Raw genomic sequence first — 16268 nt, 5'->3', positions numbered from 1 at the left:
AATGGTCCAAATAAACCCAACATGTCTTTATTTATGATTTAAATATACATTAAATATATCATTCATTCATTCATTCATTCATTCATTCATTCATTCATTCATTCATTCATTTTCTTTTCGGCTGAGTCCCCTTATTAGCAGAATGAACCGCCAACTTATCCAGCATATGTTTTATGCAGTAGATGCCCTTCCAGCCGCAACCCATCACTGGGAAACACCCATACACACTCATTTTCTCTCTCTCTCTCACACACACACACACACACACACACACACACACACACACACACACACACACACACACACACACACACACACACACACATTCCTATAGCGCATGTGTTTGGACTGTGGGGGAAACCGGAGCACCCGGAGGAAACCCACACCAACACGGGGAGAACATGCAAACTCCACACAGAAACACCAACTGATCCAGCCGGGACTCAAACCAGAGACCTTCTTGCTGTGAGGTGATTGTGCTATCCACTGCGCCACCGTAACGCCCTTAAATATATAATTTGGAATCATTTTCTTATGTGCATTTTTTGTGATTTAATAACTCCCTGTAATTTTAGTTTGTTGCTTTGTTGTTATGATTTCAGGTTTTCAGCATTCTTCAAAATATCTTCTTTAGTGTTCAACAGAAGAAACTCCTTGAGGGAGAGCAAATACAGAGCACATTTAAATTATTGTTATTCATTTACTCATATCATTTCCTGAATTAAGGACAGAAGGAAACTCTGCTTTAATAAATGATGTATTGTGTCCACATGCTGAACTGACCTGAGAACAGAGATACACAAAACATAATTCATGACTATGAGAAATAATTAACAGAATATGCAGGACAGAGTCATTCAATATTTTAAAACAAATAAAACATCACCTATAATATAAGGAATAAAACATTTCAGTTATCCATTAATAGGGTACATTTTCAACCCTGAAACGGCCATCTATAATTACACACACACACACACACACACACACACACACACACACACACACACACACACACACACACACACACACACACACACACACACACACACACACACACACACACACACACACACACACACACACACACACACACACGTTATTGATCTGGTATTTCAGCATGCATTGATGTATTGAAGCTGAATGTAGTGTATTTGTTTACAGTGTGAAGTGAATGGGCTTAGATAACTCAGCCCACAGCAGTGTGACGGACACTTTACACTACATTTACCACATTTGAGAGTGTGTTTGTTTACATGCAAACCTACCTAACACTTGGGACATTTTTACCTAATGGCTATTTCCACAAATTATAGATTATTTTGACTAAACTATCATCACTAAAGCAACTGCAATCCACGAGTGAGTGTGTGTGTTTTAGCAAACTATATAACAGATATTTTCTCTAAGCTTTTTCTACTATATTATTTATATATAATATTTGATTTATCATATTATATATAATACTTTCTCATTTTAAAACTCTTTTGAAGGATCACAAGTTGACCAAAACCTCATTAATGTTCATCTGAATTCTTTATTTTTCACCATTATCCTTCAAAACATTGGATTTTACACATTTAGTAATACAAATATTTGTATCTTTTAAAACAGAAACACATTTTAATGATCACTGATGCTTTACTTTTATTCTTATCATGAATGCTTTTTCAATAAATACAAGTTTTGTAAAGTTTTTTTTTTAAATTAAGCTCCAAATATCAAGCATGATCACTTATTCTTTTATATATTGTAATAAGCACAGTTTTAAATAAGTGTCATTCTGACATGAACTTAATGCTCATTATTTCATCCATATTTTCTCTCATTCTGATTATTTTCTTAAGGCATTTCAAATTACTTGCATTTAAAGAAGTTTTGTATGTAAAATTCTGTAAGACGTTTCCATGTGTTCATAATGTTCATTACCTTTACATGAAATAAACATTCATTCATTTATTTTATTTATGACTTTGACCCTTTATTCATCAGGGGCCGCCACATACTATAGTAATTGATCTGTTGTGGTGATTCTACAGTTTCTATGAAAACACAACAATGATAATAATCAATCTGTTGTGGTGATTCTACAGTTGCCATGGTAACACAACAACTATAGTAATTGATCTGTTGTGGTGATTCTACAGTTGCTATGGAAACAAAACAACTACAGTAATGTAAACAAATGAGCACTGTAGTTTTCTACAACTATAATGTATATTATACTGCAATACACAACATGTTACTGTAGTGAAACTTAAGTATATTACAATGTTTATTCGTTTATCAGGTCACTATAATTAATGCAACATTAATATGCTGGAGCAGAACATACAGTTGTAAATACGATAATATATATACAGTAATATACACTATTTTGGTGTGCTTTACGATTTTTTTTCATGTGGGAGCTACTCAAGGGTCATTTTGCATATTGCAATGTCCCCAATCAGTTTAAAGAGGTGATATAAAGAGCTGGGCTCACACACACACACACATCTGCTGTATCCTGAACACTGTCGCGATGAGACTCTTTTGGATAACCCTGCTGCTCTGCACAGTACAGGTGAGAACATATTACATATATTAAACTGCTGCTTATAATATATATATATATATATATATATATATATATATATATATATATATATATATATATATATATATATATATATATATATATATATATATATATATATATAAATGATATAAATATGAGCACACCCCCTTTTGAAAATGCATATTCTTTGATACTGACTAATCTAATGCATTTGCACAAATACATTACTGTAAATCATTCTGAAGAGATTATTACTGTAAAAGAAAGATCTGTCAGAGGTCAACTCATTTATATAGAGCACTGTATATATATTATTTTTATTATTTATTAATTGTACAAATTAACTCTTACATTTAATCAGCAATAATGCATTAATTTAATAAAAAATACAATTATAGTATTACAAAAAATGAATAAATCTTGTTTTATAAACATTTTTTAAATCCTGAAAAATTAAGTGAACAATGTACAAATTACTGGGTTATTTTAACACAACACTGGGTCAAATAGGGCCACAAGATGGCTCAGTGGTTAGCACTATGGCCTCACAGCAAGAAGGTCATTCCTTCTAGTCCTGGCTGGGTCAGTTGGTGTTTCTGTGTGGAGTTTGCATGTTCTCCCCATGTTGGCTCTCTGGGTGCTCCGGTTTCCCCCACAGTCCAAACACATGCGCTATAGGGGAACTGATCAACTAAACTGGCCGTAGTTTTTGAGTGTGTGTGTGTGTGTGTGTGTGTGTGTGAATGGGTGTTTCCCAGGACTGGGTTGCGGCTGGAAGGGATTCAGCTGAAAACATATCCTGGAATAGTTGGCAGTTCATTCTGCTGTGGCAACCTCTGAGGAATAAACGGACTAAGCCGAAGGAAAATGAATGAGAAAAACTGGGTCAAATCAGGAGAAACTCAACACTCAAGCCATTTAAATTGAATTAATAAAAGTGGTCTATTAAAAATTTGTTTATATTTTACCCAACGTTGGGTTAAAACACACAGATTTGTTGTGTATCAGTGTTAAAAATAAATAAATAAATGTCATAGTTTTCATAACTGATAATGATAAATCAATTGATCATATATACTGATTTCTGAAGAACCGTCTATATTCAGAAAATACTGCTGCTTTAAATATTAATAATGTTATGCAATATTTTTTTCTGATCTCTATGAAGCAAATTCCTCAGCTAAAGAAATCCTCAACAAATTACTATGAACTACCTAAAAACATTGATTTACATGCGGATCAGTTCAATCAGCAGACGCTTTATCCAAATAAAGAGAGAAATGCGGAAATCACAGGCCATTAAACCTGCAGCCAATCATGATTAATCGTGTGTGATCAGCTTCTGGAGGCAGGAAGAGTTCAGACGGAGAGAGAGAAGATAAAAACACTCATTAAACACAGATCAAAGACAGAAAAGAGGGAGAGAGAGAGAGAGAGAGAGGGAGAGAGATGCCTGAGGCTGCAGGAAACAGCAGAAGAGCAGAGACACATTGACCTGCAGCTGACACACACACACACATGTAGGGTCACTAGTAGGGTCACTGCTGCATTGACAGTGGTCAAATTAATATTTTATCCATTAATTTTCCTTCGGCTTATTTATCAGGGGTCACCACAGCGAAATGAACCGCCAACTATTCCACCAACTGAGCCAAGAGGGTTCTGGCTGCGAACTCGGTGTAGATACAATCTGAGCTGCATCCAGTGCTTTTCAATGTGCTCACCTAACCCCACCCCTAACTCCACCCCTGACAGTGATGCCACTAGCTCCGTTGAGTGCATTGTGTCTGACATTGCATCTCTGAGCGATGCAATCTCAGCATTTTGACTGACCCAGCCGGGACTCGAACCAGCGATCTTCCTGCTGAGCCACAGTGATGCCCTCATTATTTATCTCATTATTTGCATTATTAATATTTATCATTAAAATTTGCATAAAAGTTGCAGAGACTTTTATTCCAGTATGTTGATGAACTTTCAACTGAAGCTGAAGATTAAGTAGGGGGCGGAGCTTTGATTTTGCGAATCATTGCCTCATAGCAAACAAATGGTAAGAGGGGCGTGGCTAAGAATACATGTTATGAAAGCTCCCCAAACTCTCATTCATTCATTCATTCATTCTCTTTTCGGCTTAGTCCCTTTATTAATATGGTGTCACCACAGTGGAATGAACTGCCAACTTATCTAGCATATGTTTTACACAGAGGATGCCCTTCCTGCTGCAGCCCATCACTGGGAAACACCCATACACTCTCATTCACACACACACACACACACACACACACACACACACACACACACACACACACACACACACACACACACACACACACATACACTACGGTCAATTTTATCATACCCAATTCCCCTGTAACACATGTCTTTGGACTTGTGGGGGAAACCGAAGCACCCGGAGGAAACCCATGCCAACATGGGGAGAACATGCAAACTCCACACAGACAACAGAAACACCAACTGACCCAGCCGAGGTTCGAACCAGCAACCTTCTTGCTGTGAGGCTAACGTGCTACCCACTGCGTCCCCCCGTCGCCCTCCTCAAACTCTTTTAAATGTAATTCTCATGCTGACTATAACATGAGTGTCCAGTTCTTCTGGATGTTTCTAATGAGCAGTGTTGGGCAAAGTTACCTTTGAAAGTAATGCATTACAGTATTGAGTTACTCCCGAAAAGTTGAGTTACTGAGTTACTCTTTATGATAAGTAATGTACTCTGTTACTTTTGACTTGAGTTGAGTTGTGTTACACCTTTGCTGAAGCTTGATCTCTTTCAGATCTTGCAGGGTTTTTCCTTATTTTTTCTTAATAGAGGAGCTCTGCAATGAACAACACACTGATTAACCTTCATATGTCTTTAAACACATCAGATTGTAATACTGTATAGGATAATGTTATCTTTCAAGAGCTTGCAGACCCAGAGCTCTTCATGCTGTATAGATTAATAACTGTTAACAGCATGTTTGCGGCTTTTGTTCTTTTGGTCTTATTAGCTCAATAAAATCAGTGTGATTGACACTATAATGGCCTTTTCCTTTTCTTCATGTGTTCAGGATAATCAGAATACTTCCAGCATTGCAGAAATGTAAGCCAGAGCCATCCTGCTGTCTGTCTGTTTCTGCATACTCTCATCAGTGCCAGATTTTTTTTTTAGTTCAGCTATTTATTTTTTAAAAGCTAAATAATAAAAATATAGTCACTCACACTACATTTCTAAAAAAGTAACTAAAATAATATGACTTCATCTTTTTTTAAAGGTGCAGTATGTCAGTTTGACACCCAGTGGTTGAACTAGGTATTGCACTCCTGCATCAAAACAAACACGAGCGCAGGTTGCCAGATTGAGGACAGGAGTGACTGATATTATCTGTGTCCTCAATAAAAGCAACGACACCCGACAGAAGGCAGATTTTCCATTGTAAAAGGAGTTTTTGTCCTGATCAACACCTCAAACTGATATATTAGAAACGGCTTCTATTCCTCACAGCTGAACAACAGAAAACTGACAATGATCAGCTCAGATACAGCTCATGTGCTGTATTCAGTGTTAAATGCTAATAATATGAGTCTGAATGCCATTTCACCTGACCATACTACTGAAAGCAGCAGCAGATAGTTCAGCTCAGATCTGGAACACACGGAAAGAACCTATATATTTACATAGGAAAATGGCCAATTTTATGAATAACATATTTTTATATAGGTTCTTTCCATGTGGGGGAGAATAAAATAAAGAACTAAACACATATCAGGGATTTAGCATGTGCATTTAATCATGTTAAAGAGGGTTAATATGTATTAAACAGATTAGAAAGCTTAGCATTGTGCTGGAGTGCAGTGAGGGCACTGTTCTGTGCTTCTGAATGGCTGTGTTTACATTTCTGTCGTGTTTTGTCTGGTACAAATAGCCAAACTGCTCATCACTGTGTATCTCGCCATATTGCATGTTGTTAAGACACGGTGTTACAATGTGACCTGCTCACCGAATGTTTACACATAATATTTATATTATTTGCTTATTAATAACCTCATGTGGAACTCTGAATCTGCATCTCATTTCGGAGTCTGTTGTCCAGCGGAGGTCGCATTTCGGTCACGGACGCATACTTTAAGAGCCTTTCTGAATGAATAAATGAATGAATGAAATATGCTGTTTTCCACCATCTGGCAACCCGGGCTGCTGAAATATAATTAAACTGGCATTGGGCGAGTTAAAGAGACCAAAACAAAGACAGCCATTCTGAAAGGTAACTTCACAGCTGAATGTCTGAATTCAGTTTTTTTGTTTCAGATTAACAGGAATGTTGTGAAATAACATGTTTCTGAGCATGTTTCTGAAATATCTGCACACATATTATGATGCTTTTACACTTTAGAAGAGTCAAAAGCTCACATACAGCACCTTAAATTAATGCTATACTAACTTTACTTTCAACTTTTTAACTATACTAACTATAATAACTTCACCAATTACTTAAAAATAAATATTATTATTAAATAAGTCACGTACATAACTTATATATCTCACTTCCCCCAGCTCTGCTAATCCCCTGACGTGTCTCTGAAGCTGATGTTTGTGTGTGTTTCTCAGAGTGGATCAGTGAAGGCCATCAGCAGCATTAACATCGGCTCTGAAACATCCACAAACTCTTCTTCGTCCTCCAGTGTCGGTGTTGGTGTTGGCGTCGGTGTTGGTGTTGGTGCTAGCGCCACTACATCAGCTGGAGTGAACAGCAGCACTACGATCACAGTGTCTGCGAGTCCCAGCAGCACCACGGTCTTTTCCAGCAGATCATCGCTCACTAGCGTCCCCTACAGGACCACAGAGAAACCCAATCCAGGCCCTGGCCCCGCCTCACCACCTGTCCCCTCCCTACCGGGCCCCTTCCCCACAGGATCCTCCCCCAGCTCCACCTCCAGGCCTCCTCACGGCTCCGCCTCCACCATCCATCTGCACCTCCACCTGTCAATCACTGCTCTGCTCCTTACAATGCTCACTGTTTAATCAATAATCAATCACTTCAGCCAATATTTGTCCTATAATTAACCTCTGTTTAACTATAATCAGAGCTGGGGGGATTACTGACGACCTGTAATCAGTTACTAATCACATGATCACTTTTGTAGTCAGTAATATGAACTCTTAGATCACACATTCATAATTAGACTATTTTTGGATTACTTTTATATATTATTGGTTGTGTCATTTGACTACTTTTAGATTACATTTAAATTACTTTCCTTGCACAATTAAGATAATGCAATATGACTACTTTTGATTTAAATTTAGATTACATTTATGGCACAGCTATGGTAACACAATCAGACTACTTATAGATTACATTTAGATTACATTTGTTACACATAAATGGAAATGTAATCTGACTACCTATGAATTACTTTTAGATTACTTTTATTGCACAATTATAAATATGTATAATGACAAATCTTGAACTATATTTAGATTACTTTCATTAATGACAACATAATCTGACTGCTTTTGGATTACATTTAAATTACTTTTACTAGACATTAATAGTAATGTATTATGATTGCTTTTAGATAACATTAGATGACTTTATCACACATTAATGTAGCATAATCTGACTACTTTTGGATTACATTTTGATAACATTTATTACACATTTATAAGTATGTAACATGAGAAAATGTTTATTGTATTTTGATTACTTTATTACACATTAATTGTAATATACTCTTACTACTTTTGGATTACATTTAGGCTACTTTTATTAGCCATTAATAGTACCGTAATATGACTACTTTTGGATTACATTTAGGTTACTTTTATTCCACATTAACACTAATGTTAAATGGTTACTTTTGGATTACATTTAGATTACTTATTACACATTTATGATAATGCAATCTATCACTTTACATTTAGATTACTTTTATTACACATTTATAGATATGTAATATGACAAATCTTGTACTCTTTTTTTTTGTAATTTTGTACTTTGTTTAGATTACTTTACCACTCATTAATGGCAACATTATCTAACTGCTTTTGGATTACATTTGGATTACTTTTATTAGACATTAATAGTAACGTAATATGACTACTTTTGGATTACATTTAGATTACTTTTATTACACATTAATAGTAACATAATCGTACTACTTTTGGATTACATTTAGATTACTTTTATTACACATTATTAACAACGTAATATGATCACTTTTGGATTACATTTAGATTACTTTTATTACACATTAATAGTAACTTAACATAACTACTTTTGGATTATATTTGGATTACATTTATTACACATTATTAACAACGTAATATGATTACTTTTGGATTACATTTAGATTACTTTTATTACACATTATTAGTAATGTAATATGAATACTTTTGGATTACGTTTAGATGACTTTTATTACACATTAATGGTAATGTAATACGACTACTTGGAGTCATGTTTTTAAAGTAAATACATTTAGAAAACGGCAACAATACAAGAAAATAATCAACAATATGTTATTATGTATAAATACATAGGAAAAAAAGAAAAAAAATGAGCAGAAGCAATGAATTATGAACAAGTTGTTGCCCTTGTGTAAATAATATGTGATAATGTAATCCATTAAAGTAACTGTAGTCTGATTACAGTATTAAAACAGAAGTTTCCTCTAATTACAAGTACTTAATATTTGTAATCTGATTAGATTATCCAGATTATATTACTCAGCTCACAGTATAAAACAGATTTTTCACATAAAAACACTGAAAGGAAAGCAGAAAGAAATGCCATTGACTATCATAGTAATTTTGTTCTTCTTTGTAAGTACCATGGCTGCCTTCCCCCCTAAGCATTCTTCTGATTATCTTGTTTTCTGTTCAACAACAAAAAAACAAACAAAACAAAACAAAAAATGAAAAGTGTACAACCACTTAACTAAGAGTAAAGGATGTGGATTTTAGATTTTTGGGTTCTTCTTATGTGTTTAATGAGTACATTGATTTAGTAAATTGATCAAGTAATATGTTAGTAAATTGATTTAATATGTTTACTTTTTTCAGATTAGTAGTATCCTGAAACTGGCAATTCATAAACTTTAGATTTATCTGGATTTTCTGTGTATTTCTAAAGCAATCTCACGTTACAAAGCACTGTAAAACAGAAGACATGCAGCACATTTTAATGTCCGTATTTTTCGCTTAAAGCAAAATGCAAATCTCTAGCGGTATCTTATGTTACGTGCAGGAAACAAACTTCATTTTCATGCTGTATTTTCTGAACATGCCGTCACGGTCTCTGTCAAAACCACAAAAACTGCACATAATCCAGCAACATTACAGTGTAGTTTGCTTTCATCTCGTTTTTTTTTTTTTTGATGTAATGTTGAATTATTTGCACACACCTGAGTTTGCTTTCCTCCAGGTTTAATGTGAGTTGATCATAATATCTGAACGTTCCTGTAATATTTCCGCCTGCTGCTTCACACTCACTGATTTCTATGAGGAAGACAGATCTCTGTCTGCCATTGTTAGTAATATACACATATGCTGGCGTTAACACACACAATGCTACATGTGTACTGCATGACTTTGAAATAAAATATCTGAATTTTGGTGTTGATAATTTTTTTTCTGAAGCTTTTTGCTGTCAAATGTGTGAAATCTAGTGGTTTAAAGAACACTGGCCAATAATTTTAAAGTTTTCAGATGACAATTAATGAGTATACAGTCAGTAAACTACATGTTTTTAGTGATAAATGGTTCGTTTTAGTAGTTAGTGAAACCAGCAGTTTTTATTATTTATTTAGGTGTTCTTTAAGAGCTTTAGGACTATTTTGATTAAAGGTTTTAATTCACTTCTAATGTTGACTGTATATACTGTCCAACAACTTAGTTAACCCTTTAAATGTCACAGAATAACTAGTAAGATATTATGCTTTCATCAGTTATTAAAACTATTGTCTAAATATGTGTTTAAAACCTCTCTGTTATGAAAGAATCACAATTAAAACAATAATAATTTGAGTGGAGGAGCTGATCATCTAGTCATGACCTGTTATATATGCAGAATAATAATATGCTGGCAGCTGATTGGCTGTTGCTGTGAGTATAAAAGCTTCCTGATGAATGTGTTTCTGCCAGAGCGTCTGAACACAGATCTCAGATCAGCACAAACAGCAGCTCACCATCATCATCTTTATCATCATCACATCATGATGAAGATTCTGGCTCTCGCTCTGCTGGTGGCGACTCTTCAGACTCTAGCGAATGCTCAGGTAATTCACTAATATTAATTTAAATGATAAATTACTTGACGATAATTTAAACGTATAAAACTGCACATCCCTGCATCATCAAAGTACTGAAAATGAAGAGTGCAGTCCTGCTTGTGTTTTGAAATGTAACTGTTTATTATTTATGTGCTATGTTCTATGATCTGAAACATTATTAGGCTAATTTTATAAATCTTTTATTCCTCTCTGTTAATCTGCTTTTCCTAATCTACATCATAAAAGCACCATAGAGATAAGGATGAATTGAGCTGTTGATCTGATAAAGTCTGAACAATTGTCACGTTTAGTTGTTACATATTTTCTCCTTACCAAGCGCATATAAAAACACTAGAAATAAAGTTTATACAGCACTGTATGCTAAACAACAATGCTGTGTTGCTGTAACACAATGTCAAGTCAAATATACTTAATGTTTAAATGTAAATGACACAACTCAACAGTTGGATTGGTCCACATTTGATGATGCAACATTGAATTACAACAACCCATTTCAGCTACACTGTAAAAAAACAAGAAACTGCTCCATATTTAGTGTGTTTTGTCTTCAGGTGCGGTTGCGAATTGCATTATGTTGATCTGTTGTCCACTTCTGATGTTGAAAATTCAACTCTACGGTTTAACAAAGTGACTTTTAGTGTCAGTGTAAGGATTTTATGCATAGATGCGGATATAAAAACAATATTAATGCAGAACCACATTTGATATTTAAATGATGATTTGAATATTCGTCAGATCAGAAAAACAGGAAGTAGAAACAGTCACCAGTGTTTTTGTCTAACACACTGTCCATACTGTCTTCTTGTTGCATAAATAAAGACACAACCCCCCTCAAGCACATCTACTACATCAGTTTCTCCAGCTTCGACAGTTTCTACAGCTACTACAACTAGAGCTACTATATCGATCAGCAATTCCACATACAACTCCACCAATGGTCTTTCGGTCCTGATGGCTCCGATCCACCTGCTGGTGCTTCCAGTCTCCGTGTTTCTCTGGTGGCCCTGAGAAAACCTGCAGATTCGGCTCCTCTTCTCTTTCTAATGCTGTTTTTTCATGAAGGGTTAACTACTGGAATTAATATTAGACATGAATACTGTAAACTATAAGAAATTAAAGCCATTTTCATAAAAAATTTGGACTGTGACTGATTCTCAAATGTTAATCTGAAACATTTATTCTGTGTGTTTACAAGCTGATTATACTGCATTCATTTGTTATTTACTGTAATTACTGTATGACTGAATAAACAAGCATGTAGTGTTAATAACGGAACTCTCTGTACTTGTACTGGTGTTAGAGTAAATGAGTTTTGCTTAGTGACTGATACAGCTGAGAATATATCAGACAATATATCAATATATCAGTTATATCAGTATAAAGGATGATCATACATTAGACATCTCCCAATCAAAGTAAAGCACAACACCTCAGAAACCACTCACAATACCCTAACAACCAGCTAGCAATACCTTAGCAACCACTCACAACATCTTAGCAACTGCTTCATAGCAACATTTAAGCAACACTTTAGCAACCAGTCAGAACGCCCTTGCAACTGCCCCACAATGCCTTAGCAACCACCCAGAATACCAAAACTATCATTTAGAACACCATAGGAAAGGAACCACTCTGATCAACCACATAGCAACCACTCACAACACCCTCGCAATCACTCATAGCAAACTAGCAACTGTCTTAGCAACCACAGAGAACACCAATGCCATGACTCAGAACACCCTATGAGCCCTAAGCACTCCATAAACCCAAGCAACCACTCAGAGCACCCTAGCAACTGCCTTGCAATGCCTTAGCAACCACCCAGAACACCAGCGAAACCACTTAGAACACACTTAGAACCACACAAAACAGCAAACACTCAACATCCCCAAGCAACCACCTGGCAAAGTCTTAGTAACGACCTAGCAACCACTCAAAGCACCCCAGAAACTTTCTTGCAACACCATGGCAACCACCCAGAACACCAAACACTGTGTGAGGGCCGTAGCCAGTGGGCATTTGGTCCAGAATTTGGCTCCTCATTTGTCCCATTTTTGACGGTATGTCATCATTTATTGTAAAAATAACTGATAGAAGAAGGCTTTAAGAGAAACAGAATTTCAATAAATCAATATAGTATAAATAACAAATAAATAATATGATAAAAATTATAGATAATAGAGCATGCTGAGCACTTCAACAAAATTGTAGGAAATATTTCTGTTGCATAAAAAAGTGTGATTATGATCACCATCCAACAAGCAGATCCAGCAAAGATCAGTGCTTAAAGTGTCACTAAAGTAACCCCGCCGGTCCGACGCCACACAACCGACTCCGAGCTGGGATCTAACCGGAGACCTTCCACATGGGAGTCAGTTGCTCTAACAAGGAGGCTAAAGACCATGACCTCTAGTGTCTGTCGCTAGAGCACCTTTAGAGGTCAGAGGAGTGAGATTTACCTGCACAGCACTACACTAGCTGGCCTCCGTTACACTAACATGCAGTATTTCAACCTCATCATTTGATAGAAATTGAGGAGAATAATGCAAAAATACCCGCCTTTTTGAGAAAAAAGAACCACACTTTTCCATAGGCTGGCTACAGGCCTGAGTGTGTGTGTACTTCAGTGTGTTTCTGTGTGCGTTTCAGTGTGTCTATAGTGGAATAGATGTGAAAACAACACAAACCACAAATGCTGTGCTTTACTGTAAACAAAAGGCTGGTCCGACAGTAAAATGAAAGTGAAATACACTGGTCAGCTATGCACGTGTGTGACGCATCCACCAGAGGAAATCAGGGTTGTTCATCTCTCATGTCTTATTTAATTCTGTGCATGTTTACACTGCACAACAAGCTTTTGTTTCTTGGAGCTTTTGTCTTGTTTCTGGTCTAAATATAAAAACTTTCTGAAATGAAGAAGCATTTTCTAGATGAGTAATAAATATAGTGTTGTTTTCACAAATAATGTGTCAAAATTAAATGAGTTTTTCATTAAATCAAGCAAAATAATCTGACAATGGGGAAGCAGAATAAACATTGCTGCTTTATTGTTTAGTTTTTAAATAAGCGACGTTTACATTGTCTTTGGATTACGGAGTTGACTAAAATGTAATTATTGTCAAACACATGTATTCTGTGCACTACAGCTGATGTTTCATCCATATTTAAAATACAAAATGTCATTTACAGTATTTTTAATCACATCAAATATCAAAAGTGGCTTTTTCAGATGTTTTAAATGCTCAAATTTATTTTTAGAAAACACAATAACTTATTAAAATTAAGAATTCAATACATGGAGGAAGAGCGACACGGTGGCTCAGTGGCCTCACAGCAAGAAGGTCTCTGGTTTGAGTCTCGGCTGGGTCAGTTGGTGTTTCTGTGTGGAGTTTGCATGTTCTTCCCGTGTTGGCGTGGGTTTCCTCCGGGTGGTCCAGTTTCCCCCACAGTCCAAACACATGCGCTATAGGGGAACTGATCAACTAAACTGGCCGTAGTGTATGAGTGTGTGTGTGTGTGTGTGTGAGAATGAGTGTTTATGGGTGTTTCCCAGTACTGGGTTGCAGCTGGAAAGGCATTCCCTGTGTAAAACATATGCTGGAATAGTTGATGGTTAATTTTGCTGTGGTAGGCTCTGATGAATAAACGGACTTAGCTGAAGAAACTTGAATGAATGAATAAAATATATTATAATATTATTTAAGTATAAACTGCTGTGGTCAATATTATTACCCCCCATAACAAATCATTTTTCTTATTCAGAAAAAAACACTGTTGTCCTAATAACTTGTTTAATTAAGCCTTTAAATGTCACTAAGCTGAATAATGTCTTGCAAAATAATCAGTAAAATATTGTCCTCTTATCATGGCAAAGATAAAATAAATTAGTAATTAAAACTATTATGTCAAAATTGTGTTTAAAATAACCTCTCAGTTATAAAACATGTAAAAAATTGACAACAGTTGATCATCTAGTCATGAACTGTTCATTTATATGCAGAATAATAATATGCTGGCAGCTGATTGGCTGTTGCTGTGAGTATAAAAGCTTCCTGATGAATGTGTTTCTGCCAGAGTCTGAACACAGATCTCAGATCAGCACAAACAGCAGCTCATCCTCATCATCATCACCATCATCACATCATGATGAAGATTCTGGCTCTCGCTCTGCTGGTGGCGGCTCTTCAGACTCTAGCGGTTGATCCGGTAATTCACTAATATTGATTTGAATAATACATTTCTTTAACTATAATTTAAATATATAAACTGCATGATCAAAGTGCTGAAAATAAAGAGTAAATGTGTTTGAAATATATATTTATTATTTATTTAAATATTTGCTGTGTTCTATGATCTAAAACATTATTATGGCTGTTTATTATCTTTTCTTTGTCTGTGTTAATCTGCTTTTCACAATCTACATAATAAACGCTACATAGACATGAAGATGACTTGAACTGTTGATCTGATAAAGTCTGAAGAATTGGAGAATTTGGTTTTCACATATTTGTAACAGTCAGATATGGCCAATATTTATATGAAATGTGAATGACACAACTCAACAGCTGGATTTGTCCACATTTGATGAATGATAACAGTCCAGCACTTTCACTGAGACGAACATCTGTTCATGAGCAGTTTCTGTATTTACTGTGTTTTGGGTTTATGTGCGGTGGTGAACTGCATTATGGGATGTTGATCTCTGCTCTACTTCTGATGTTGAAAATTCAACTCCACAGTTTAACACGGTTACTTTTAGTAAGAGTGTAAGGATTTCATGCATAGATGCGAAACTAAAAACTGTGTTAATGCAGAACCTGATTTGATATTCAAATGATGATTTGAATATTCGTCAGATCAGAAGAACAGGAAGTAGAAACGCTGTCACTAGTGGTTTTGTCTAACACACTGTCCTTACTTACTTCTTGTTGCATAAATAAAGCAAACCCCAGCACCTACAGGTACTAGAGTCACAACAGTTCCTACATCTACTACAGCTGCTATATTGACCAGCAAATCCACACACAGCTCCAGCATTGGACTGTCAGTCCTGATGGCTCCGTTCCTGCTTTCGGTCTCCATGTTTCCGTGGTGGCCCTGTATATAATGTAAGGTTAACCGCTGGAATTATTATTAAGACATTAATGCTGTAAATTATAAGAAATAAAAGATATTTTCATACAAATCTGCACAGTGACTGACATCTATCCTCAAATGCTTTTTTTATAATTATTTTTTCAGGGTTTTCATCTTTATTGGATAGCACAGAGAGTATTCACAGGAGAGCAGAGAGAGGGGAAGGATCGGCATAGGGCAATGCGGTGGAATTGAACTCGAGTTGCCGTGAGCACCAGAGTGCATGTGTCGACGCACTTACCACTACACCACTGGCACTGACTGATTCTGAAATGTTAAT

General features: G+C 35.8%; 2 long non-coding RNA genes across 2 annotated transcripts in view; both read left to right on the top strand.

Moving 5' to 3' along the window:
* The first annotated feature begins 10700 nt into the window (after window positions 1-10700).
* Window positions 10701-12127, top strand: si:ch73-359m17.5. The gene is made up of 2 exons (XR_224576.5): window positions 10701-10837; window positions 11672-12127. It is a non-coding gene; the product is annotated as a si:ch73-359m17.5 (long non-coding RNA).
* A 2725-nt stretch (window positions 12128-14852) lies between these two features.
* Window positions 14853-16268, top strand: part of si:ch73-359m17.6 — a 2534-nt gene continuing 1118 nt past the window's right edge. The window contains exons 1-3 of the long non-coding RNA XR_224578.5: window positions 14853-15058; window positions 15795-15960; window positions 16094-16268. The exon at window positions 16094-16268 is cut by the window's right edge and continues 1118 nt beyond it. This is a non-coding gene — a long non-coding RNA (si:ch73-359m17.6). The remainder of the gene's footprint in view (window positions 15059-15794; window positions 15961-16093) is intronic.

The sequence above is a fragment of the Danio rerio genome, chromosome 19, assembly GCF_049306965.1.
Source record: "Danio rerio strain Tuebingen ecotype United States chromosome 19, GRCz12tu, whole genome shotgun sequence".
In the NCBI taxonomy this organism is placed as follows: Eukaryota; Metazoa; Chordata; class Actinopteri; order Cypriniformes; family Danionidae; genus Danio; species Danio rerio.
Note: the sequence above shows the minus strand (reverse complement) of the source record. Positions and strands in the feature narration are given on the sequence as shown.